Consider the following 12,038-nt stretch of genomic DNA (forward strand, 5'->3'; position numbering starts at 1 on the left):
TATGTATGTATGTATGTATGTATGTATGTATGTATGTATGTATGTATGTATACTATGTATGTATACTATGTATGTATGTATGTATGTATGTATGTATGTATGTATGTATGTGTGTATGTATGTATGTGTGTGTGTATGTATGTGTGTGTATGTATGTATGCATGTATCTATGTATCTATCTATGTATGTATGTTTTTTCATGATATCCCCAAAACGTGATTTCTCGAAGTTCAAGTCCATAACATAACATCGATTAATCACCATCAGCGAATGTCATGATGAACGCCTTCTGCACATCATCTTGTAAAATTCCCAATTCATTGTAAGACTCATTCAACTGTCACCATTATCTTACAGGGAGGATATGTATCTATGGAAGGATGCAAGGTGTAAAATTAAGAAGTCATACATATGTGAATACACCGAAGGTTAATCTCTTTTAATCCACTGTCTCGTTATTCAGGAACGCCCTCTAACGACTGTCAATGTTGTCAAGCGTCAAAATTGGTTCTATGGTGCATAAAACAATGAAAATCGTCATTTCGTGAATTCAAATAGTGCACCACTCTACATGAAATTAGACTGTTGTGTTTTAAATTGTCTTTAGGAATGGAGAAACGTGATCAATTTTTCCATATCAAGAATAATCGATTGCCTGCCATATACTCTTTGAGTTGAAGACCCTCACTCTAATTCGAATGTCAGGAAACCACTATGAGTAAACATTTCTGACTTGATTATTGGCTTTTGTTCAAATTGAAGAACACTCTTGAATATATATGTGATTGGGATAATTATTCAACTATTATGGATTGACATATGAAGGGTGTTCAAGTTTATAGTTTCTGTCACAATCCGGGCATTAAAGGCCAATTTCCATTTTAGACTAGAATAATGCGTCAATGTTTGGAGCACTAAAGTTGACCTGTAAGGAACTCATATTTTCAACGTTTCAAAAAAATATCTTGGTAGACACGATATTAAAGGGTTATCCGAAATAAATATTAAACTGTGTTTTGGGGGGTTTTGTTTGTTTGTTTGTTTGTTTGTTTGTTTGTTTGTTTGTTTGTGTTTGTTTGTTCGTTCGTTAAATTATTTGTTTGTTATCGAAATGGTAGTTGATCACACAAAAGTTAGAACGTTAAGAGCCATCGTGGTGCATATATCATTACGTACAATCTGTATCCAGGCAATGTATGCTCGACAATATACTACTATATAGTGTCGTTTCCATTGACATGTTTTAAATATAAAAAGAATGACAATATTAATGCATTCTGAACTGTTGTAAATGTATTCTATTTTATTTGAAAACGTGTGCAACTTAGCACCACTATTTTACAGCCCAGCAATAAGAGTATTGAGTCATTCAATCACCTATTCTAGATATAATAAGGAGGACTGAGCCTGCTAAAATAGCACATAAGGAGGAATGAGCCTGCTAAAATAACACATATGGAGGAATGAGCCTGCTAAAATACCACTACAAGAACATGACGCATACTATATCAGCTTATTCATGTTATTTGATGGTCTATATTTTACATAAAGATAACATTGCATTGATGCAATTTACAATCAAGCTGATTAACATCTGATATAGTGAATATGACTTTATTTATCTTTATTTGCTTCATGTATTGTCTTTTGTTTTCGATATTTTGTTCCGGGAGTGATGAGTGCTTTCTTCTTCCCAAGAGGCGCTCACTCCTGGAACAACAAAATCTAAAATAAAACACGACAATAAACGAATGAAATAGAAGTATTCACCACATCAGATTTTAATCAGATTAGTTGATTCTACACGTTATAATTAAAACAGATAACACAAACCCTTTTTACCTGAACCTGACAAAGTGGTCGGAGATACATATTAAGTCATAAATAATTATAACTTGAACTATTAAACCACAATTCTGAAATTTAGCCGAGATAAATTGGTCATTTGAATCATATGTGTTTTGTTCTTAATTCATTTAATTCACCCCTAATGACCAGGATGTAGGCGTAGGTACTTATTCCATACTCCATCCTATCTAGGCTATCACACCATACAAGACGTCGATAAAGTTATATATATCTCAATTTTCCAAAAATTAAATGGCTTTAATTATTGCTAATATCATGGGTCATTACAATTACAATTACTACCAAACGAGAATTAAAATTTAAATTAGACGACTAATATACATGATTAGCAAATTTAATTTAACCAAATATTAATGAATCTATTTAAAAAATGATATATGTAATTTGTATATTCGTTTAAATAATTGTGATTAATGATTTAAATAACAATAATCAATCCAAAATCAATCAACCTAGATATATAAAGATCGACGTCAACATAAAGTCATCTACAAAACCCACATTCATATTTTGACCCATCCACGAGTACAGCAATGGCATCAAATGTACAACTATTGCTGCCAATTTTAGCCTGTCTTATTGCAGTAACAGACGGGGCCCGGAAAGTCAGCGTCACAATTAGTAAGTACACGATTATTTATTACGTCATATCATTTGTTAGGCAAGTAGAATTCATTCTTACAATATGCTATTTACTGTCCTCAGAGCAATGGTCGTCAGGGTTTAACATGTTTGAAAGGTACAATGGATTAGGAACTAGTCAAAAATATCTCCTTTGCACAGACCCGTTTGCATTAACGTGTGTCGATATTCATTAATTTTTGTACCATCAAGAGCAGCGGCCATATTGTCATAGACTGGATAAAGTTGAACAAGCTTCGCTCGTCCCTATTAACCTTATGGGCATGCTTTCATTACTACCTCACGAACTTCCTGAGATAACTCACGCAATGACTGTTCTGGTTTACGCGTAATACTACGAGAAGCCAATCGAAAAGTATCCTCCTGGCCTATTGAACTAAATTCTCTATTTAACCACAGATAACTAACACGCAGACCCTCAAAATTCAAATCTGGATTCTCTCATAGCAGTCAATAAAGCCCTTAATGCAGTACCTTTCAAATGTGCAACTAATATCCGATATTTGCCTTATTTTATTCCACCGTGCAGCTGCTCGGGGTTTCTGCCATATCCGCACTCACACAAGAACGATCAAACAGGGACCCCATCGGACACAGAATAAGTATTGAAGCAGAGATACCAGTCACACCGCTGTTACTCTGATAGGGAATGGTCCACCTATCAGGCCAAAGTGGCTGTCCAAAGCAACGATGGATGCGACTGATTATCCCCGCACGCCCCACAATCACACAATAGCCCACACACACAATTGGCAAGAAACCTCCTCAGCAAATGGACAAAGCCAATCGTCTCTGTAAATTAAACGCTAAACAAAGATGTCATTACAAACGTCTCCCTGAGGTTTACAACAATATTAATGTTGACCTTATCATGACCATGTGACACTTGTTTTCATCGTCATAAACAAATTTTCTGCGAGTGCAAATAAGATGTATTTTGTAATAGAATACACGATCTAAGTTTTCAAACATCCTTCACCACATTACGATCATAGACAAAGAGGGCCTAAATAATCTATATCCCCGGGCTATATCCTCTGTTCAACTGTTTCAGCTGGTAAATAGTGTGGACAGGATCAGTATTAGACTACAAAGGTAGGCGGCGAACCAATCAGTTGTGGTTTTTCTCTCTTTTCTGGATTACCTATTTTGATTATCTCCATAAACATTTACTCGACTACAAAAAAAACTACCTCTACCCTTTCCATTTGTTTTAGATTCCAAGGTAGTGGAAAATAAGAATTATGAGTTTGTGGTGCAACGGGTAACTTGGAGAGGAGCAGTAAGGTCTTGTGCTGAGCGTGGTGGTAGTCTGGTTGTCATAAGAAACAGTGTCATATCTGAGGAGATCGTTGCATTTCTCACCAAAATCGCACCAAACATAAATCGTAAGCAAGAATGTGTGTTTTCTTTTTATATTCTTTGAGCTTTACACGGCTTCAACAATCAATTCGGCATCATATTTATAAATGGCAGGACACGAGTGTTCTATGCATTAAAAAAATGAAACTAAAATACACATGATGCTGGTATGTACTTCGCTTTGCTATAAACGCTTTCAATGACGATTGTTGTTGTTCTAGTAATTGCAATATTACCAACATAATAATAACTTTGCTTAGATGAAAAAGTCTGCACAGTTGAATTCTATTATTGATTACCTTCTCCACTAATAGCTCTCTCTCTCTCTCTCTCTCTCTCTCTCTCTCTCTCTCTCTCTCTCACTCTCTCTCTCTCTCTCTCTCTCTCTCTCTCTCTCTCTCTCTCTCTCTCTCTCTCTCTCTCTCTCTCTCTCTCTCTCTCTCTCTCTCTCTCACACATTCTTATTCTATCTCCACCAATACATCGTAATTGTCATTGTGAACACACCTAGTGGACGATGCAGGTAAGACATGATTTTGCAGTTGTGTCATCTATTACAAATGTACATGACAAACACATATACATACACACACACGTGCACACACACACACATACATACATACATACATACATACATACATACATACATACATATGTTGTTTGTGTTCTTATTTATTTGTATCTGATTAGTATAAATTTTTACAGAAATACCTTTTTTTTTTATCTGGGAAATCAAGCATTATTATTATTACATTTATTATCATACGAATCGACTTTTTTATTTATCTTTATTTGCTTCGTGTATTGTCGTTTGTTTTCGATTATTTTGTTCCGAGAACAAGCGAAGAAATCGCACACTCCCAGAACAACAAAATCTATCTTTAAAAAGAAACAATAAACGAATGAAATAGAGACAAACATAAAAACCGAGCCACAGTCACCACATCAGATTTTAATCAGTTTAATTGATGATACACTTTATACATAGAACAGATAACACAAACCCATTTTACGTGAACCTGACAACGAGGCCGAAGTTACTTATGACGTCATGAATAATTATAACTTGAACTATTAAACCACAACTCTGTGAAATTGTTATTATAAATAAAGCATTATTATTACATTTATTTATTTATCTAGTTAACTATTGGATCAATGCGCGGGACTTCGGTGACTACAATCCACTTTGGCAAACTTCAGAAAAGGAAACTATATCTTTCACAAATTGGGCTGAAGGAGAACCAGATAATGGTATATATTATTCTGATGACGACTGTGTACTCTTGTCCTGGTGAGTAAACTTCTAATGAAGGCTTGTTTTGTCAACTAAAATTGTTCACGGTATTGTCATTCATCGATCGTCGAACACCTACTTACTTAGTAATAATACGTTCTTGTACTAGGACCAAGGGTTTTTATTACTTACAAGTAACGTTTCACCTTTTTAAGGACACCTACTTAATAGGTGTACTTACTTTAATACTATTACTTACTTCAAATAGCTATTCGAGTAAGTAGTTAAGAGAAAGAATCCGTTCAAACTTCACAGTTATTTACAAGTACCAGTCAGAAAGGGTGATATAGCATTTGGCTTAGCCAAAGAGCCCATCAGAAATCTCAAGCTTAGAAGTGACATCATCATGTATTAATATGTGTGACCTTGATCAGTACACACATGTTTGACTGATCGCGAGGTCAACAGCATACGTCTGTTTCCTTGAGGGACCGTGTGCCACCTCAACACAAACTATTTCCCGAGGGAGAAGCACGATCAGTCAAATGTGTTTTGTAACACACCTCACCTCCTGTATCACTTTCTAAACACATTGACTGTTCTATAAGGTTAACACGTGACACAGTAACGATAGTTCAGAACACAACACAGGAACATGTAATTCTTAGAATTCTATAATTATTACCACGTGTACATTCTAAATCCTTTTCTGGCACAAAGGTGGCAAGTCTGTCTTCATAAATTTGTAAAAGAACAATGACATTTCGGTGCTCGTGTGACTCAGCCATTTCCGAATTCGCTTGTTTTGAAAACATGTACGCATGTGCGTACGACGTCATCAGTCAACATCTAGACAACAGCAGTAGAACTGTTGACCAGTAAATATCATTTGCAGTCAACAGCGCAAAAACTCTACATACCACGTGACCTCGTATTGACGAATCACAACACAGACAATGTAGTGGGCATGTTACAATAGTGAATGCACTTGTCCTCTAACACAGTTCATGGTTTCAATTACAGCAAATGGTGAAAGTCATTGCAAGAAAACAAAGCTATAACTAATATCATGCTAGGGGTGAAAGATATTGCCTGACTTATTCAGTTATTGTAATATGGTTAGCATCAAAGGCATTTACAATGGTGCTCCTACAATCGATGTCGACAAAATAATAATTGAAACAAATGCGGTTTCTTTGTTTGGTAGACATAGAATGTGCCTACCTTTATAGAAAAATACCACACTTGCAGTAAAAAAACCACAGTGAGCTTGAAGGCCTTGTATCATGTATACACTAGCAAGACAACGACTGACTGATTTGTTTTGACCTGTAGTCCATATGCATGGCTAATATGCTCAGTTTAAGTAACTGTCGGTGTGCACATATTTGTCCTAACTTGTCATGTTTACAGTACAAATTAAGGTTCGTCCTTATTGTTCAAATCGTACTGGATTCATGAGATGTGAAATTACATGTAAGTCGCAAAGAATTTTTTAAAAAAATATTACCAACATCTCCAATCACCATAGTGGTTGCCTCACCAGGTTGACCTTAGGAATAAAAAGGAGAAATGTCAGTAAATCTTCTGATAATTTGATTGAATATTTCAAACAGGCAAAAATACTACAAATGGAAAGACACACCCTGTCGGCATAAAAATTCCTTCATCTGTGAATATGACGTACTTTAAGGTGAGTGTACTTCAATAATATTTGTTTAACTCTTGGAATATAACTTTTAAAAAGAACTAGTATATGATGGGCATATGGACTTGGATTTCTTCTACCTTCAGTACACTTGCAAATAACAGTCATACTGCACTTGAAGCGTGTTCACCACTTTGTAGATTTCCTGCAAGGGTTTACGGGAAGACTGGTGATGACATCATTGTCTTCTCTAATTATATATTTCATGACGATGCAAGATATTAAAGTAATTTTCAGAAATTATACTGAATCGACTATTCTTTTCTGTGATAATTTCGCAAACTGTCGTTCATATTTTGTGATTCTTATCAGTCACCTGTTTAAGATTTCATGATACAGAGTCGATGTTTACTTGATATCCGTTAAAATTGAATTTGTATATATTTACAATATTTTCACGGTACTGAAGTTTCCTAAAGTTAGAATATTTAATGTCAGTGAAGTTATTGTTACGATGTACATACCGTAATCGTTTTCTACTTTCGCTTAAAATTTAATCCTATGAAAATATAGATTGGATTGTATTATATTATATTACATTACGTTACGTTACGTTACGTTACGTCACGTCACGTCACGTCACGTCACGTCACGTCACATTATATTATGTTATATTATATTTATTTATCTATTTATTTATTGCATCCCTTTTGTATCATGGGCTCACTAAGATTGTTAGGAGCAGCACTAAGAAAAAATTAAAATTATATACACTGTGAAACACATATTTTTGACAACCAATATTACGAATCTGTGTGTTTACCGTAACAGGTTTACTATAAATCAACAGCTTACATGTTAAACTATAATGTTCTTCCTTGTTTTCGTCTTACAGCTGTGTTGCGAATATTTCCATTTCCATCTTGTAACTATAACACTGGTTGGATGTCAGCAGAAGTGAAACATGGCGTCGATGTTTTATCACGTTCTATAATCATTTGGTACTACTATTACTGTATAGACAACTCTGTTAATTACCTTTTATCGTTTAATACAGGAGAAATGAAGATGCCTTAGTGTTTCACTCAAGAGAGACTTTGTTTGTTTACATACACAGACAACTTCAAAGAGGTGCCGCACAGTGCGGGGACATAGAAGAAAACAAGTTAAAATGTTGATTAACAGTTGGGAAGTAAACAATTGAAACCATTCAAATCATCAAGTCAATGTTCATTGTTTCTACAGTATTACAAAAGATAAGCAGTGCATAGTCACTTTTCAATGTGATGGAGCTCTTGTGTGTATTGCGGTATTGCGTCTCTGTTATTGATAGTCGAAAGTTGAATTGTGTATAGCTTTGTGTTAAAAGCATCAAGTTCCAGAAGCGAAACACCGAGGTAGCATCATTTTCCTGTAATGTGTGCATTGTTGGGTTTCCCTGCTTTCCCAGCGGAAACTGTTTCTAACATATATCATGTATTTTTAAAGTAAGGAGTTCATGAGATCATGAGATAAAATAATGAGTATTGTATTAATGATAATATCACTGTGTCGTTTGTCGTTTTTTTATAACTTCTATTCAATAGACTGTTGGATGTATATAAATGTTTAGAATGTAGCAGTTTTAAAACACTTTCGAAACTGTACGTCGTGGTCATAGCACAGACTTATAACACTGAGCACAATGGATCTATATTACTTCTCCATAGACTGACGTGTATGTGTTCAGAATGTAACAGTGTGAAAGCAGTTTCCAAAATAAATATTAGATTACAGAATTGTACATTTATCTCGTCTGGGCACAGGCCCATAACGGCACGACAGTCCTTTATAATTCCCCAGTTCCCTGAAGAGCTTGCAATCAATGTTGGCCTCTTTAAGCACAGGGGATTAATTCCTACAGATGATATTAATTAGACAACCAAGTCTGTGGTGGTTCAAATCTTAAACAAAGACCCAAGGTGTTGGAATAAGTGACAGCCCAAGACTAAAACTGCAATGTACAATATTTCAAGGTGATCTCTCTAACCATTCGATCATTACATGGCTCGACAAGATGATGTAATGTAGGAACAAATCAACAAAATGCTCTCTAAATTGAAATAATAGTGACTACCCTAGCTTGTCAACAAGATGTATATAATTAATCAAACATATAATGATATGTCTTATACTTTGGTTTTACCTTTTAGATCAAAATAAATATGTTCAGAAAAAATTACACCGAAAATAAAACGTTTGAAATAACTTGTCACAATCAATTGATATCTACTACTTCATCACTCAAAATTGTTTGCGATAGATGTGTACATTTTAATCTATCAAAAAAAGTATCTCCCCGGCGGGGAATTGAACCCCGGTCTCCCGCGTGACAGGCGGGGATACTCACCACTATACTACCGAGGACGAGATATTCAATTTGCAATATATGATAACAGATAGCACATGGTAAAAACAGAGTTTCAGTCAGGCACAACGTTTTTGATACGAGTTAAGTATTACAACAAAATATAGGCACTGATAGCATGCACTTACATGAATTATTACATTTTATCTCACAGTGCACAAATCAACATTTCTGTGTTTGAAGCTTCCTTGTATCATCCAACAATGATGTGTTTTCACAGTGAGACCAAATGTATCATTCTATATTCCTGCGCGTTATCAGTGTCTATATTTTGTTTAACATAATTTGTAACAAAAACGTAAACAAATATTATGCTACGTAAGTGAAACTGTATGGTCACTCTAGTTTGGTAGTACTATGTAGTATGTATGTAATGTATGTATGTATGTATGTATGTATGTATGTATGTATGTATGTATGTATGTATGTATGTATGTATGTATGTATGTATGTATGTATGTATGTATGTATGTATGTGTGTGTGTGTGTATGCATGCATTTATGTATGTATGTATGTATGTATGTATGTATGTATGTATGTATGTACATTGTATATAACAATCTAAACTATAAAGAGCGCCACCTACGGCTACATCCTCTCGTGTACATGTACTTCCTAATACGCTTTCTTAAGTTACCATATTGTATATACGAGTCACAATGCCCACTACGACTCATAGCATCATGTAGACCACATCTTTTGATATATTGTCTAGTAAGGGAAGAACAAATAGGAAAAAAAGAAACTATAGTCTTACTAGCTGACATTGATGTGAACTCCCCACTCTACATGGCTGTTGACATTTGGTCATAGTTTGCAATGTGACGACATTTTAAGTGACTGTCTAAAAGTCTATCAGTATAAATCATATTCCTCCTTATGTCCATTTATATTCTTTTTAATCAAGTTTAGCTGATTGGCGGAAATTGAAATTATTAGTAACGCTTCAATGTGTTCCGAGTAGTAAAGCTGCTTGGCTTTCAACTGTTAAAACGTGTATTTACCGTCGTAGCACTGACGAGAGACTTGATTGAAAATCATGTTTTATTCATATTCCATTGCACTGTGTGTATTGATGTGGTGTGCAAAAGCTAGTTCGGAACAAACCGGAGAATCTGACTACTCATTTTGTAAGTACAGTGGCCAGTTTTTCATTTGTGTAATTACGCCTTTAAAACATGTCGCATTTGTCCAAACATGACTTCAGTCACTATGAAAGTTACCCAGAGTGATTTTTTTTTTTACCAAAAAGGCAATTGTGTGACCGACAATTAAACATAAAATATAGATAATTCAATATTTCAGTTTTAATTTAGCACTGTAATTGTATCTACAAATTACACAGAAACAAAACCGGTTGTAAACATATCTGTGGTTATTCAGTACTATGGCGAGGAAATCACAGTTTTCCATGTTACGTTAACGTTGTAAATTAGTAAAATTAATTGACATTTGTATGGACGAAAATATCCGCACAAGAATAACAGTCATTCACCTATGTATCAATTTATGTATTCTTTGTTATGTAGTTGTTGGTCACTGACGTTATATACGTGCACGATAACAGGTTAAGAAAAACTAACAGATAGAAGAATGTTTTCTAATCAACGTTATGAAGCTTTCGATGTCAACTATTGAAGCAGTTGTTAATATTGAGCAATAATAACATAACAATAAACAATACCACCATTTTATTGTTGGGTCTCCCCCCCCCCCCCTCATCTTGTCTCCTCTCTCAACAGTTTCACATAGTACCAACTACCAGTACCAATATGAATTCGTCACACAGTCAATGTCGTGGAGAAATGCCAGAAAAACTTGTCAGCAACGAGGAGGTGGGTTAGCCCTTGTACGTGACAAAGATATCCAGAATGAAATTGGTATCTACCTCCTTGCTGTAACACCACTGACGAAACGTAAGACTTGTAAATACATTTTGTGATCAGAATGGTTACAAAGTTTTAAAGGTATTCGATTTGTGGAATAAATATTACAGTTATAGACGAAGTGAGGAGAAAAAGCCCGAGAGCTAAGGATGTATAAGGGATCCCGAATCAGACAAGTAGAACATGCTTGTTTTTGAACATTACAAACCCGATGTCTTCAGTGATATGGGAATGGGGGGGGGGGGGGGGGTGTTCAGTTCCCAGTTTGCTGTCTATTTATGGGTGATGACGGATTTCCCACATGTGTTTGCCTACCATAACATTTTTCATACGTCTTTTTACCTTTCTCTTATGTTTACTCATGTTGTCTTTCATTCTCCGAGTCTATACCCCCGTCTGTCTATAGCTATTTTGCGTTCGTATTTCGATTACTCTCAACCGCTCTCGTACTCGTTACAGTTCCCTGTTGCATTCAATCACATCCTCTGTCTTTTTCCTAACTCTCTTCTATTCCATATCCAATTACCTCAGACGATTACTGGATCAATGCTCGTAATTATGGCTCGACTGGGTCAAACTGGCGTACATCAAGTAGAAATCGTTTACTTTACACAAATTGGGCGGAAGTCACAGTGTTTGCTAATGATGCAAATTTGACAAGTGATGCTAACTGTGCTTATATATCATGGTAGGTAATTTTTGACCTGTACCGTGACTCATGACAAGATTGACGTTAAAATTGAATCAAATTAGTGCAATAGCGCCCTCTTCGTTATCATCGTAAATAGTTACCCTCTTTTACGGCAACGGATTCTGACGATGCGTCAGCGAAAAACATAATGCTCTGGCTAGCTAGATTGTTTCTCTTTTAAAATTGACGCCGAGATAGATTATTTTTTCTGATTTTTATCTTATCGTCGCAAATCTGATGATCAGAAATAATAATCATCATATTTATCAGGACTAATTACTTGAAAAAAAAAACA

At 35.2% G+C, this 12,038-nt stretch overlaps 1 long non-coding RNA gene and 1 other non-coding gene across 2 annotated transcripts; one reads left to right on the forward strand and one right to left on the reverse strand.

Moving 5' to 3' along the window:
* Positions 1-4,346: 4,346 nt before the first annotated feature.
* LOC144445060 (uncharacterized) lies at positions 4,347-8,264 on the forward strand. Its single transcript, XR_013481875.1, has 4 exons — positions 4,347-4,396; positions 5,017-5,167; positions 6,727-6,803; positions 7,654-8,264. It is a non-coding gene; the product is annotated as an uncharacterized LOC144445060 (long non-coding RNA).
* Positions 8,265-9,092: 828 nt separating this feature from the next.
* On the reverse strand, positions 9,093-9,164 carry Trnad-guc (transfer RNA aspartic acid (anticodon GUC)). The gene has a single exon. It is a non-coding gene; the product is annotated as a tRNA-Asp (tRNA).
* Between the last annotated feature and the right edge of the window lie 2,874 nt (positions 9,165-12,038).

The sequence above is a fragment of the Glandiceps talaboti genome, chromosome 13 (genome assembly GCF_964340395.1).
Source record: "Glandiceps talaboti chromosome 13, keGlaTala1.1, whole genome shotgun sequence".
In the NCBI taxonomy this organism is placed as follows: domain Eukaryota; kingdom Metazoa; phylum Hemichordata; class Enteropneusta; family Spengelidae; genus Glandiceps; species Glandiceps talaboti.